Below are 16,577 nucleotides of genomic sequence, written 5' to 3'. Positions count from 1 at the left end.
CTGGGTAAAGTCTGCAGCTCAATGTCTATTTGGTGTCTAGCAAAATCCCAAAGTTAGTAGCCATTATTATTGAAAGTGCCTTGCTGTAGTACGTACATGAAAAATATTAGCTTTTATTTTATTTTATTTTATTTTCCTCACTTGTGTGGAAGATCTTGAAAATGTTATGCTTAATTGTCCTACTCCAAACTTCTGAGTGACCTGGGGGCAGCTCAGTCTGCCCATCCCACATACAAGTGCTCTACATAATGATATGCAACCTTTGAGAAATCATTTGTGGATCTAGCCCATCCATAAGGGCCCCTATGTGAACATTTCTCCTCTTAGATTTTCATCTGAGAATATTCTCCTCTGGGCTGTCTCTGCATCAAATGATATCATGCTGACAGAGGCAACTGACAGCGATATCATAAGAATGCACACAATAGCTATTTCAGGTAATGAGAGAAAATGTCAAAGAGAGATAATCCCATGTCTTCTTTGACAAACTACTAAACATAATGTATCTTTTCATGCCCTCCCTTAAAAAAAAAATTGCTTGAGGGGTAGTTATGATGGATCAAAAGACCAAAAAGCTTCGAATCACTTTCGAGTGTACAAAACGCCCTGATTTGATTCTTACAACACCATGGCAAATAGATCCCTTTATTTCTATGCCATTGACAAACCCAGGTCGAGAAATTAAGTGGTTTTCCAAAGATACGTTGCTGGCGAAGGCATATCTTCGACTTGGACCCAGTCCTTCAAACCCTCAAGTCTATGCACAGAAAATACAGGTGAAGTAGAGTTACATAAAAAAGGAAGACCGTGTCAAGAGAATATCTCAGCATAACAGTTTAATATGTGAAAAACTTTAAATCATGAATACAGGCCTTTGTGAAAGAAATACAATGGGCAACCAAGAATGAATATATGGATGAGATGTGGGTAGAAAAAAAAAATGGATGTATATCCCAAAATAAAGAAGAGTATTAGGAAAAAATGTTCAAAGGACTACAGCTTGTGGTCGAAGGCATAACTAGATTCAAAATCTCACAGACCCAAATGAAAAAAAAAATGGAAAAGCTGACAGACATTTCTAAATGGCCCCAGGCTTAGAGAGAGAGAGGCAGCCTTTGAGGATGTCAGACAACCCCCCGGAGGGCCCCAGCAGGCACCTTCGGCAGCAGAACTAACCTCACCACTTGGCCTAGTTAACCACTGCTGGATGCCTGCAATCTAATCAGCCTGGCGTTTGATCTTTGATAAGAGGTCAGTGACCTTTACAAGGGCAACACCTCAAATGTGCCCAGTCATCTAGACCTTTGTGTGGATAAATTTCAGGTCCGTACTTGAAAGGAGGTTTTACCAGTAAAAGGAAGGAGAGACGCAAGGCACTGGGCATTAAAAGGGACTGAGGAGAGAATGTACCTTCTCAATAAAAGCTGGCGATGGTGAAGGCAGATGTTGCCTTTTCACGATTTTGCCTAAGATTATCCATCATTCTTTGAATAATGCATTATAGCGAAAAATTATGTATATGAGGTATGTGTGTATCTGCGCACATACCCAATAAGTAATAGTAATACTAAAGGCCATGGGTGACATGTTTGACCTCTTACCACATGCCAAGCACTGAGCTTTATACACGTTTTTGCATTTAATCTTTACAGTAACCCAACGGGGAAGGTATGTTACTTTCCTCACTTAACTGCAGAAGCAGGTTTAGAAACTGATTTTTATACAGCTAGAAAGTGGTAGAATAAGAATTCAAACCAGTCAAACCAATTCCAGTTTAACCTTGCATACTAAACTTAAGCTTCAAAGTATTTATTATAACACAAACACACGCATCAATATTTTAGAACTTATAGCAAAGAAGCCAGAGCTCCTTATCCAGAATTTTTAATCTCCTGCTTTAATATGAACCAAATGCACAAAAATTGGACTAAGAAGGAAAAAAATGCAGCAGTTCATCTTCAGAAAAGACAGGAAACAAGGAGAGAAAGAGGGAAAATAAAAGGATATAAACTTTAAGGGTAAAGTATTTGTCAAAAGTAGAAATGAAAAATAGGAACGACAATGAAAGTGTACGAAAGCTTGAAGGAAATGCTTTAAGTTCAACAAAAATTTACAGCTTTGAGGAGGCTTTCTGCTAGATTCTGACAACAATCATATAAAATCCCCAGGCAGAAAAATGTGCAGAGTATCAAGCAATAATGGTAATTTACAATTTACCTATCTACTGTCAATTCATCTGTCTCCCAAACTTGTATATCTCTGTTCTGTGCTTTTCAAACTTGAATAGGAATGCCGCGGATATGTGAGGGATTTGTGGGGGGCGGGGAAAATAGTGCCTGCCACACAGTAGAAGCTCAATAAATGTTCTCCGAATAAGCCAAGAAACAGCAAACATGGCAACTCCATCACACAGTAGATTTACTCAAAAGTAAGGAAGTTAAACCTTTCTTTTTTTACATAATAAAACCATCATGAGACATAATGGAACAGGATGTAAAATGCCACTGAATTTCTAAGCTGAAACCCATAGCTTCAAATTAAAAATGGACTTGCTTTGCTACCTGCTTAAGGTCACTCACCTGTCCCAGCCCCTGACTCTTAGAGGGTCACTGTTCCCCGCTTTCAATCATTTTTATTACTTACCTGAAAAATTTATCCAAGCCTATGCCTATGAAAACGTGTGTGCCTGGATAGTGGTCTATTGACCTTCCTATTTTAAAATGAATCTGTTTAAGGGAACTGTTTTTTGTTTTTGTTTTGCTGTTTGTTTTTTATGTCATGTTACAGAGAAAAATGGGGCAGCCTTCCTTTTAGCTTATTAGCAGATAGCATAGTGGGCCCCTAAGAACCACGGCTAGAGGGTAATCGCCTTTTTCTCTGTCTCCTCTCCGTGACTATTATGCTGTGATTCACATTTCATGCAATTATTGGAACCAAAAACAAAAGAAAGGCATTTTATGCCCCAATGTTTTTCATTTCATTTAGTACACTTAGGTGCAGTGGAGTCAGCCGTGTCGAGCGTCGGAAAGAATCTGGATATGTTCATGGCAGGGCTGAGTTAGTCAAGCAGAGAAGTACATGGTATCTCTGAAATATTTTGAACTTATTGATCCTGAACCTTCCTTTCGAAAATAAATGTGTATCACAGATTCCCCATGGACCCCAAGGGACATTTATAAATAAACTGTCTTTGTCAAATTGAGGCCAAAGTCGTTAATGAATTTGTCTGACGGCTAAAACGGAAGGGACCTCACGCTCTTGAAAAGATTTCTGGTACAGCCATGGCACAGGCACCATAGAGCCTTGAATAATTTCCCTATTTATTTTTTATTTTTATTTTTGCTAAAACATCAAAGAAAAAGTTATTTTATTTTTCCACTATACCCTCTGTTAACTTTTGATATAGCCTGATTAAATATATTCATAGAATGGTCATAGAACATAAAACAAAACAAACTAAGGTTATACTCCAGGGTAAGATGGTGAATATTAACGCTCTAACTCCAGTGAAGGAGAGGCTCTGTAAAATTTATTTCAATAAATGGCATGCAGGCACTAGCTGAGGAATATTTAGATTTATTCATAAAATGAGCTATGGTATTACCACAATAATCTGACATGTCTCAGCAATTCAGTTTTCCCATCTTAAATGTATATTACATTTCTCCCTCCTAGGTGACTCTTGTGTAGTCCTCTTAAGCTTCCTAAAAATATATTCAGTATGAATGCAAGCTGATATTATTCATCCCAATTTTACCATTTGCAAAGAAGTTCCCTTCAGGAGACAATTCCACAGCTGCCGGCAGCTTTCCTCACTCTTTCTGTTCCCTAAGCTTGTATCACAAGAACATGAAATAAAGGCAGCTGACGTGGCAAAGTGACAGGTCAAAAGGTCAAGGATCAATATCATGATGGGTTTTAGAAAATTTGCTTGATTAAGTGAGCTTCATAAACTATTTAAGGGGGTTTATATTTACCACTTAGGAAACAGTAATCAAATTAACAGAACACAGTAAAATCAATTCTCAATGTCTTGTATTAATGGAAGCAAACAATAACACATAAACGTAATGTATGAGTAATTCCACAAATACCTATATTTAATGGGAATTTTCACCTTGCAAATTCAGTTTCTGCCAACCCAGGAGTTATTAAAAGCATTTGGAATTCTTCCACCACATTATACTTAGGCAGTGGTAAGAAGTGACCCAATCACATGCTGGGTAGAAGGAGACATGCATTCGGGTTGACGAAATCCACCATAGTTAATCCCCCAAAGTGAAATTTCTGCATCCTGTAATCAAGAATCACTGGGCATTTGATTAAATACCCCAGGCATTCGGTCCCCAACCTATTTTCATTTCTCCTCCCCTCACCCCACAACTGGCAAACAAGAGGAATTAGACCAAGAACCTGAAGAAGTAAAGTGAGCACTTTAATACAGAAATGCTTTTACCTGCCATGCCTGCTGTGATCGAAATGGGCTGGGCTTTCACAGCGTTAGTCAGCTTAACTCCCAGTGGATGGCCCTGGGAAAACGTAGCCAGGAAATCTTCCTGCTCTGTTTTTGTTCAACTGCCAACTGGAATACAATAGAAAGTCAAAGGGAAACAGAGGAGAGATGGACCCAGAAAGAACCTGAACGATGACAACAAAGCAGGCACCGAAAATGATGACAAGTCCAAGACACTGTGCTGGCCAAGTGCGGCACCCGACACTATTTCCACACGGAAGATACTTATGTTTCCATTGCCACTTTCCCCCTCAGAAATTCGTATCTTACAGACCACGAATTATTCACAGATATTCACCTTCGCAATATTTTAGAAAAAGTCATATGACGTGCTTAACCTGAAGAGAGAACACCTATCATGTTACTAAAACTTGGATAAGATATATTTTATATATATATTGTGGGAGATTTTGGTATAAACACAAACGATGTTGAAAACACTAATATTTTTAGGCCACGAAGAGAGCACTTGACCATTATGATTGATTACAGTATATGTACCAAATAAAGAGGGCTAGATATCTAAGTATCCCCAGACTGTATCTGCAGGTACCTGCAACTTCCTGTACGTCCAGCTCCTCCATCACCTCTTCATTGCCTTTTGTACTTTTTTCTTCTCACGCCGATGTAAATATTATTACAACAATAAACACAAGGCTGATACTTACCACGAAATCTTTATTTCCCATTTTAACTTTTGAACACTTCGAAGTATGCCATGGTCTTTCCCCCCGCCCCACACTTAAGAATTCACATATCAAAAGTTAAAACTCATCAAAACTTAGCAACAGTATGCCTTTCCCCACTATAAAAATTATAATGTACATAATTTATTTTTTACTTAAATATGTTGTATGCTTAATGAGTCATAATTTGCTAAGCTGGAAAGGATGAAAGGTAGTAAAAATAATATAATGAATACATACATAAAATGCATTAAATAGCTTGGCTTTACATGCCTCAAATTGAGCACAGTTTAGATAATGGATATGAAGCTTGATATTATAGGTTTCTATGTCAAATTGATAAATGAAAACTTTCTTGGGGCTGGGATAATGATAAATAAAATCAAATGGAATCTCATCTTATGGGACATGATAAAACTTACCCCATCAGGTGGGACCTCCAGAATGTTGCATTTTCCCTGTTATTTTATTAATAATGCATTAGCCGCCTTCTAACAGTCTTTATTATAGAACATTGTCTTTCAAGATAATCAGAGTCAGGATATTAACTAGATAATCCAAAATTAGAGTACAAATTAGAAACAATTGTTGCCGTTGCTTCAGCCAGTCTAGAAATTTAGGAAAAGGAAAAAAAAAAGAATAAGAATTTGCTATTGGCCAGCAAGAAGAAAAAATAGTATTAAGGTAATTCTATACATTACCATGAACTTGCTAGCATTTTATATTTTAACTTTCTTATCAATTTTTGATCCCACAAAATATTAAAACTCAAATTACGTCTATCCCCAGACATTGCTAACTGGTAATGTGGTAATTTTCTACACAGAGACCTGAATTATCTCCCTTAATCATATAGCCTGCTCAAATTCATTATAAAAATGACCAATTTACCACCTCAGTTCACATGAGGAAGACAATACTATAGAATGTGGGTCCCAGGGTAGAACAACCAAATGCTACCTGGGGACAGATGAATGTGCTAGAGCGTGTGTGAGTAACTTAAATTGTTCCAATTATTCTTTTGCTTATAAAACGATGTCTATACTCTCCATTATAAGTTCCGAAAACATACACTTTGAAGTAAGAGCCATTAGCATACGTCATTTTCTATTGCCAGACGCCAACTCACAATAAATCTCTTACCTTGTAGAGAGATGGAACAGCAGAGGGCTCATAATAGAATGAGTGATGCATAAAATGTTCTTCAGCTTACTCCTCCTGGGATTTATATTTCCAAACCTAAGAACACCGTCTGCCTGCATGGATGGAATGCTAAGCAGTGCGGTAAAACAACCAATGCGTTATGCATAGCTTTTCGACTTTGCAAAATCTAGAAGAAACTGTAAAATAAGTAAACAAATGAGCAAGTATGTGTCTAAATATTCTGGCACAAATTAGCTGGAAACATATACTGTTTAAAAAAGGAATATTAGAGACGGGCTTATTTTTTAAGTATGATTGTGTAAATAATATGGTGTGTCTTAAAAGCTGGAGGACTACTGCATTCTTGGTTAAAAGTTTAAGAAACTGTTTTATATTGTATAATGCAAGTATTCCACAAGGAAATCACTAGATCTAAATTACATATAAAACGTTGCTCAAATAGTCCATTTCTTTTCAAAAGTGTACCAAAGGAATAATGAAGTAAACCTAAGAGAAATATATAAGAAAAATTTATATGCTCAAATTCTCAGTTCCCTCATTTATTCACTTGAAAAAAAACTGTCACTAGTTTTTTGAAGGCATAGTTTCAAATCAGACTTGTTTCCAAGTCTAAATTTAGCCTCCATTCCTGTGTCATATTTCTTTAGGCACGAGAAGGAAAATCAATGCCCCTACTCACCTTTGGAAGAATTTCACTGCCAAGTCCATGGTTCTATGGGAGGCAATAAGCCGTGGCTCAGTATTGATTTTTCTATGACACCTGTAGAAACAGCCTCTCCTTCCTTTCTAACAAAATATGGCAACAAAAATCGTGTAGTTTCTGAATGAATTAAAAAAGGCTATTAAGCACAACGTCATCCTATAAGGAAATGTGATTTACGTTTTCTAAAAAAAGATACCTTTGCTTGATTTTTCTGAGCTATTTAACAACTTTTAAAAGGTAAGGTGAATATATATTTTTAAAGATTATTTGAACATAGTTTTCTTTGGGATCTTGCAGCTAACTCATATATCATAAATAGCACTTATTTTTCTAAGGAAATTGACAAATGGTAAATAAAGCCTATCAAACTTCAATTTCCAATTTAAAAATATCTCCAAAACAAAACTGTTTTTGACTGAAAAAAACATGATCATGCCTTTAAAATCTAAAGTTTTGGAGGACTCTTCTAGGCAGTGGAGTAAAGGATAGCAAATCCTAGGAGAAATGGTAGGTTAACCTCTTGGGTGTATTTTATAGCATTAAAAGAATTGGGAGAACAGAGTTGGCAAAAGCCACCAAACTTCCCACTTTTCTTGATAAATATGAATGCAAAAAAGAAAAAAGTCATATTTCTAGCAATTTTCACACACCTGATTTAAACCTCAAAGGTATTTGTTTCACCCTGGGAAGACTTTTTGGGGCATGCCCGATTCTGTTCCCCAAAGGCATTCTGTACTGAGTAGAGTAACTACAGTTGGCAACCCATGCCGTCACTCACTCCATCAGCCTGAGAATCTGCAAAATAAAAATGCAGCGTTAAAAGCATTTCTTTTACATTTGCTTTCCCTAGTAAAATCCTAGAGAAGCAAACACAAAGCAGGTTGTTTCCCATAATATATGTGACATCTTGGTTAACAGTGACAAGGCCATGTTGCATGCTGACAGGTTTAGTGTTAAGACCTGACAGATAGAAACCTGCAAGAACAACCTCCCTGCCACAGATAGTTAAGCTCATGTTAAAACTTTGATTTGATCATCCCTTGATTAGCTTGTGCAACAGTGAGTGCTACTGCCTTTCAAGTTCATTATAAATTATGCTATTCTTCACATTACTGTCAATTTAAACTCCCGTTTTACTAAAATGCAGGCATTTTAACCACACATCAAATGTGCGCACATTTTTAAGTTAAAGACTTAGCTCTATCCAAACTCCAACCCTCAAGAGAGACGTTCCATTGTTTATCAGGCCATGTCTACACTGGCTGAGCAAAGCGCTCTGTTCAGAAGGAGAAGCGCCTTTGGCAGCTAGAGTCCACATAGCTGACCCATGGATGTTCGGGTGGAGCATCTTCACCTAATTACACAAGTGTAATGAAATAACTAGGCATTTGATGAAAATGACTCATGACGACAAAAAAGCATGGCATGACTGTTGTTCTAATTTATTTACATGGTAGTCATTTAGAAGATAATTCAAAGAACCTATAAAAACAAGGATGCTTACGCTTTACAGGCAACAATGAATATGAGTATTAAAATAGTTGGTAACTCAAACATAACCCCAGTCATGGTGGCATAATTTTAAAATGCAATACTCTTTCCTAACTGGTTTTAGTTAAGCTTACAATTCTGATTTTATATTTACAGAAGAAAAAAAATCTCAGAGTTCAAATATTTGAAAAGATGATTTCGATCTCACACAAAAATATGGGTCAAATGATAATCAATATGTTGGAGAAAATATTTACATTCTTCCCACTTGCACCATCAAGATGTAGTAACAACTGTGGGTGCATTCTATTCTGGGGACAGTACAAAACCCTCAAATCATCTTGAATGTTGAGATCCTTTCACCAAATTTTAGAATAAAAAGAGGTTTAGCAGAAATGTTTTACTAACAGCTATGAAATTATAGGCTTCTCCCTTCTTCCACCCAAACACACTCAACCCTGTGAAATAATAGATACAACATTAATCACCTCTGGAACTCTGCCAGGCTTCCCTCATCCTGAGCTGGCAGAGTTGGACAAAAATGCCTTGAAGGAAGAAAGTCTCTTTCACCCCTATGGATACCCTCAGAGGATGTCAGAGGGCATCCATTCCAACTCTGTGCAGAAAGATGGGGTGAATGCCTAAATGTGTCAGAATCTATCAGAACTGTGCATTACGAGCTACACTTCACCAATATCAATCTAAAATAAATTTGCTACGTCAAACTCCAAACCTCAGTTTCCCTAATCAATCACTTGGATTTTGCAGGCAGGGTTATCTCCCATTCTTTGACATTCTCGTCTTCAGATTTTCCAGGTAGTGGTCAATCTGTTTCTATTTACTAACCGTTCAATTTAGAGACTAAATCTTCTTTTGCTGGGAGCAAAATTCCACCTTGAGACTGAGTCAGGGCAGCACATTAGTTGAATAACTTATAAATTACCACTCAAATTCTTAAATCAAAATAAATCTAGGTGATCTGAGAATTGCTTTATTTAGCAAAGTCCGTCTAAAAGAAATCTATTATTTTCTCTTCCTATATGAAGTCCTAAGAATGTCTAAATATAAAACCACTGTCTATGTTTGCCACATAATGTTTGAGTACCTCACGATGATGGTGATGATGGTGATGATTCAGGGAACACCCTTATGGTCCATACCCTTATGGCCCTTACTATGTGTCAGGAGCTGTTCTAAATTCTTTATATGCATGAACTCATTTAATCTCTATGACAACCCTATAAGGCAAGTACTGCTATTTCTCTTTTACAGATAAGGAAACAGAGTCATAGAGACAGCCAGGAACTTGCCCCAGATCACAAGGTTAGGAAGTGGTAGAGCTAGGATTAGAAAACAGGCAGTTAGATGCACTCAGAAGCAAAACTGAGTCTCACTGACGATCGTTTCAAGATACTATTTACTCGTTCAAAACTTCAGTTTTGGAAGATATTCACTGAATGTGAAAAACGTCAAATAAGAACAGAACTGTAAGAATAAAAATGATTAAATAGGGCCTCTGAGTGGAGCATGTTCCTGTCAACTCAGAGAATCAGGCCACCGGAGGTCAAATCCTGATGCCACCTTTTACAATTTAGGACAGTTATTTTAATATTTCTATGACTCAGTTTCCTCATCTATACAATGAGAAGAAAAATCGTACTACCACTTAGGGTTGTGAGGATCAAATAAACAAATCCATTTCAAACGCTTAACCCAGTGCATGGCACATGGCAAGCATTCAATAAATATATGCTGTTGTTAGTATTATATTTAGTGTGTGTAAGACTAGCCTCCAGCTGCAACTAAACATTAACAATCAAAAGTTTTGCCATTTGAGTGTGAAAATGTTAATATAGATTTTAGGAAAATCGATTGTGGTCACAGGAAATCCTTTCAGCCCAAGGAAAGTTTGACTTGAACAATTCACTGTGACATATCTCCACATATATTTGAATTTATTTTGTGAGAGCACAGGCAAATCAAAGAATATGTGAGAACTACCTAAAAAGTCATCAGAGCTGACAATGTTGTCAGACAGTCATCTCAAGAGCCAGGAGTAGATTTTTCTATAAGGTTAGGTTTCAAGTAACATAAAAGAATCCCTTGCTTAATTGTTTTCTTTAAATATCATAATCCAGATTTCTGCACAGTTACTGCAGTGAAATTGACCTGGACAGCAGGGATGCAATCTTAATGATTGTGCAATTCAACTGTTGTAAAACTGTCCACGCATTCAGCTTGTCTGTTCCTTTCTTTGCTACCTTCTCTTTATTTTCTAAAAGCTTTGGCTTACGCTTAAGTCTCAACTCTTTGAGGCCACATGAGTGACTTAGAAATGGCTGTTTAGGAACCTGAAATAGAAATTTCCATCGTAAAGAGAAAGTAATGCAAGTACTAAAAGAAAATGACTCGCTGAATGCCCACTTGCACTGAGCTATTGGTAACTGTTATACAAAGAGAAAGGAACAAATTGAAACCTTTTTACCTTTTAGTTCTAAAAAGAACACTCCACAAGGAGAAAGCGAAGAGCCTGGAGACCCATCAGGAGAACCTCGGAGAAGCTATTCGAGTAAAGCTCACACTTTTGCCTGGATATTCCCAGGATACTCTGAACTGCCTTTTTGTGGTCCAGGTGCCACAGGGCTTAAGAACCAATTGCTGGTCCCAGTGCCTCAGAGATGGCTATTCTTTGGCACTCCTGAGGAGAAGGAAGTATTGACGTACAAAGTAGCACCTTAATCATGAATAAACATTTTGAATAAAAGGGTCAGTGTGTAGCCTCATCTGGTATAAAGAGAATAGACAGAAAGCGGATTGGTGAGGCAAAGCACAGAAGGTTTAGATTTTAGTCCTACATCTGTACCTGTGAAAGCTTGCCACCGTCAACATTCAGAAGGCACACACTCATAAACACACAAACAAGCGGATTTTCATTCTGAAATGAGATTTTAGCAATAATTAGCCTCCGCTCCTCTAGATGAGCACAGCGTGTCCCAGAAATACTCATCTGCCTCAAGGATCATCGAGTGAGGTGCAGTTCTAGTATTAGAACTCCTGGAGGTAGAAGAAGGTAGTTGAAGAGACAGAGAAAAAATAAATCTGAGGGCAATTCAATTACTAGAAGGAAAATAAAAGGACCAGGAAACACATAAGACTTCTTCTGGTAAGAGATGTCACCATCTTCAATTGGGAATTATCTCCCCAGATGATAGAGGCACGAAGAGCTGCTGTACTTGGCATTTTGCAACCAAGAGGTGTGGAGAACACGGGAGATGAGGAGCCGGACAGAGTATCTGGTTTTATTACCTGATGATGAGCCATTATAACAAAAGAAACGTAGCATTTCAGCAACTTTGTGGGAAAGTTATTCCATGCTCAGGCTTTCTATCTGTGAATATCATTAAGTCAATTGAGCACAGTGCCAGCACAAAACCATCCTTGACCAGAGACAATGTTATTTTCTTGTGGCAGCCTTATTTTTCTCATTGCCCCATGTTTAGGTCTCATTTAGGGCTGTTTAAATCCTTTAAACTGAGTGATTTTAAAAAAGATTCCACTTATTTCACATCATGTGCAAGTGCCAACAAATGACCTTGATTCCCCAACACAAAATAATCTCCAAACACCAAACGGAAAGTTAAGAAAAAAAGAAAAAAAGAAAAAAAGATCAGATCTATGAGTAGTCCTCACTGGCCACTCTGCAGACCTGCAGTCATTTCTCATTATCCTTTTTTATGATTCCCCACACAAATTCAACCCAGGTGACTCGGTTCTTAATAAAATGAATATGAATTAATTCTGATCATAAATTTTAATGAGACAATACTTCAGATACTCTCAGATGTTCCAAATGCAACACTTATCTTTTTCTGTGGTGAAACTGGAAATTCCTTTCTTAGGAAAACTAGGTTATTTCACCTCAGCTATTTTGACATCATCAAACGATTTGCATTCTCAGTGAGGTCAGAGGGGATAGAAGTGGAATTCGAGCTTCCCACATCCTCGCCTCCATGCCACCGTCACATATTTCTCAGTCCCTTTTTTATGATTTCACAGCATTACAAATCGCGTAGAATGACTTCAGCCTTGATCTTGCCATTATGTTTGATTGTTCAAAATTACACTAGTCCTAGATAGAATGTTGACAGAATTCCTTTCACTATTTTCTCTGTTGCTTTATTAAACAGCAGTGTCATACTTAAAGCATGATTATTTCTGGGGCCACTTATTCGATTCTTTGAAGACTTGACACCAAATTAAAACAAACAAACAAACAAACACGTTCCCTTCAATCTTCTACTATTCTCTCTATCCCCCGTGTTTTTGGCATGTCAGAAATAATTATAAGGGGCTTAATAAACACAGAAGTCATTTCTCTTTAATATTCCAGAATGGATGAATACAGGATGGCTTTGTTATCAGCTTTATTCTAGCTGGAGATTAGCATTCAGCTTCAGCAATACCTCATGTAAAAGCAGAAGCCTGCTTTAATGTCTTTGATTTCTATTCCTGTGACTCTAGCCTGACTTCCCAGGCACTATTTGCTCCTTACAGATAATTATTAATGGCAAAGGCCCTTATTCCTCAGAGGTCTCTCTCACCTTTTCGTGCCCCTTTTCATATGAGCATATTCAAGGCAGTAACTTTTCTATGTCACTTATTAATTTCAGGGCAGCTTGCTTAAAAACAGGTTTCTGATTAGAATGGAATAAAAAAAAAAAGCAAGAGGTGATGATAAAACCTTGTCTTCAGAGCTCTCTCTTATTTCACACTTTCTCCTTAGAATGGGCACTGCCTGGTCTTTTCATCAAAGGCAGAAAATCTGTTTTGTATCCAAGGTAAATGGAGAATGCCTACACCTACATTTCTTTTCAAAGCTTATTATTCTCATATATGGTAAAAAGCTATTACAAAGGTTCCTGGTCTAACACAGTCTTGGCTGTATTGTAGGATAAATATAGTCGTCTCTCTACAAAGTGATGCATTCTATGCACCTCTCCAAGGGGATGGAATGCAATCTAATATTAGGGACATTATCCATTTTCACTGATAATCAAGATTATAACACATTCTCTGAATCTCATTCGTTGGTTGATATTTGCTCCTCTATGAGTTCTGGAAAGAAACTCCACCAGACGGGCTTATCAGTGAAGAGGCCCATGGCCAGCGGAAATATGACACAAATTCTGGGAGACGAGTTTCTGAGATGACTGTGGCTTGATAGAAAAGTTCTTGACATAGACAGATGGAATTGGGTTTCTTCTCTACCACATCTTAGCCATGAGACTTTGAGCAAACCACTTATAGCTCCCTGAGTCTTATTTTATAAAACACTGGCAATAACGTCTTTTGAGATTTACATAATAAACTGAACAATATATATGACAATGAAACATTGATTTACAATAAAGCATCATATGAATGCTCAGCATTATTTTTCTCAAATAATGACCTATGGCTAATGAACAAATAAGACCATAAACGCCAAACAGAAATCTAGGGGGAAAAAATCCATGTAAAATATAATCAGTTTATTCAGTGCTTAGAAGAGGACTTTTTCCTAAAGAAATATTACCATTACTGAAATTTAATCTCATGTATATATCATATACAGGTGACCAATTTCCAAGGAATGATAATGCAGTAAAATACTTGAAACTACATACAGAATAGACATAAATGAACACTTCTTAATAATTCAGGAGTCGTTTCATTGTCATATTGCACCTAAGGGTCATAATTACAATTATCAATGGCTAATTTACTAGAAAAATGGATGAAATCCAAACGACTCCATGATATAACTGAGAATAAATTTTAGAGATTAATCCATGCTATCTATTTTTAATACTGCTACACATCTCTTATTTCAAAAAAGTGGCATCACCTTAATAATTATAAGTTATCTGACCTGCGCTTTTTAGTGATTTGTATTCTCTCTGAGGGGATGTTAGCTACAGCAGAAATGTCCACATTCTAACATATCACCAAGTGCGATGCCCAAACATAAGGACTTTTGGGTGGCACTCAAGGCTGGGAGTTCTCTACTTCTCCATATCTGATACACCAGATGCAGAAAGGACAGCAGGAAGTAACTGCAGAGGTGAGAAATGGGGAGAATAGCATAAGCTCTGTCCTAACTAATTGATGGGACTGCCAAAAAATGAAATAATTTAAAATTTGAGGAAGACTTTGTAACTTATATGGCACTAGATAAATTTAAGGTGTTATAAATTATAATTATTACTAGCAATAGTCTTACTTAGTTCACAATGGATGAGTTACATACAGCTTGAGAAGAAAGCGTTGCTTTTTCAAACGATGGTACATTTATCCCTCCATCATCCAATTCTTGCTTTCTCAGCTTATCTCCCAGCCAACATGAGTGACATGTATAGTCTATTCTTATTTTATTCTGTTTTTGTCACAGTTTGACACAGTTGGGATAGATGGGACAATCTTGCAGAGAATAGAGCTGAGAGTGAATTTGGAAATTTTTAAAATAGCTGACTCTGAATAGTAAGGTACCAAATTTTCTGCACATAGAAAATGCTCTTTGTTAATATGGCTAAAGGCATGTCACAATTACTGTAGAATGGTAGAATATTCAGAAAGGTCAACATCTGAACACTGCACCTGTTAGGATGCCATTGTCACAAAAGGCGGACACATGTTATAATGATCTGTACTCTGAGCTTCGTTATCTAAATTGTCTCTGAAATAAATAAATCTGTATATGTGTTTGTGCATGCATGGGCCCTTAAGGTTGTATAATTATGAACACACAGTTATACAAAAATTATGCCACAATAAGAACCAAGGATACATTTGGATACAAAGTGCTGTAAAACTCTGTAAGGCTATCAATAATCATCCGTCAACCAACTAAAAGTAAACCTAGATTAATAAAAGTAGATCTTCATTTCCCCATCATGGGAAATGAATATCTGTCTCCTTAATTGTCTCTTTAATTAACTAATAGAAGCATCCTTGGAAGATGTATTGTTATAAGTACAACAAAGTGCTTAAAGGGAGAAAAGGAGAAAAGTATAAAGTGATTATATAATTAGTACTTTAAATGAATGAGAGAGATTTACCTTTGCTAGCATGGAAGGATCTCTCTCTATATATACACACACAAACACACATATATACACACACATATATGTATATATAGAGAGACTAGATATAGATATAGATATATAGAGATATATATCTATATATGTATATGGTCCCAGTTAGGCTTCACACACAGACAAGTATATGTGTGGAGAAAGTGTATAAAGACAATGGTCAATCTATTAATGGTTCTATGTGGGGAGGGGAGTAGAATTGGGGAGGGAGGGGCAGGAGGAAGAGAGGGAGTTCCTTTTAACTCTTTAAATTTCAGTATGATTACTACTACTTTTCTAATTAATTTTAAAAGAAACAAGAAATATTAAGTTACAACACCTATACTCGGGGACTGTGGAAGGCAATTACAGGTCTTTTATAATCGAGTCTACTGCTATCTATACTGGTCACACAGAGTTCTGCAGAATAGACATTTTAAAGTGACTTCAAGAGCACCTTTTCTGACATATGGCCACTTACCCGTCTCAAGCACTTCCAAAGCTTCACCCAGGAGACGATGCCCACGATAACCTCAAATCTAAGGAATCAAAAAATAGTAGTAAATTCATCATTCTCCTCAGCCCACATTCACAGCTAAAAGGGCTGCCCTCTTGTTTTTAACAGGATAGATTTAAAGCTCTAGAGAAAAAAATCACACCCTAAAAACCCATCCATACTTGCTGATTTCAGAACAGGGGCTCACGTGGAAGCACGCCGCTTTCTCCACTGTCGGGGGAACCTATCTTTATTCCCTATCACTGTGGCTGATTTGGGATCCTTTGAAATAACAGAACATAGAAAAGTAAGAGTCTTAAAAATTGGGTCTGCTATTTTGTCTACGGTATGATCGAATTACCTTATCTGTTGACATACAGGGTCCTAATCACGCATGCGTTTGTTTAAAAAT

At 37.0% G+C, this 16,577-nt stretch overlaps 1 long non-coding RNA gene across 2 annotated transcripts in view; it reads right to left on the bottom strand.

The window, feature by feature from the left end:
* Window positions 1-16,577, bottom strand: part of LOC107518054 — a 467,892-nt gene that overhangs the window by 56,286 nt on the left and 395,029 nt on the right. For both annotated transcript variants that reach the window (XR_004955769.1, XR_001598721.2), the window contains 3 exons: window positions 7,717-16,208; window positions 6,343-7,183; window positions 4,457-5,807 (listed from right to left, as the gene is read on the bottom strand). This is a non-coding gene — a long non-coding RNA (uncharacterized LOC107518054). The remainder of the gene's footprint in view (window positions 1-4,456; window positions 5,808-6,342; window positions 7,184-7,716; window positions 16,209-16,577) is intronic.

The sequence above is a fragment of the Rousettus aegyptiacus genome, unplaced genomic scaffold, assembly GCF_014176215.1.
Source record: "Rousettus aegyptiacus isolate mRouAeg1 unplaced genomic scaffold, mRouAeg1.p scaffold_m13_p_2, whole genome shotgun sequence".
In the NCBI taxonomy this organism is placed as follows: domain Eukaryota; kingdom Metazoa; phylum Chordata; class Mammalia; order Chiroptera; family Pteropodidae; genus Rousettus; species Rousettus aegyptiacus.
Note: the sequence above shows the minus strand (reverse complement) of the source record. Positions and strands in the feature narration are given on the sequence as shown.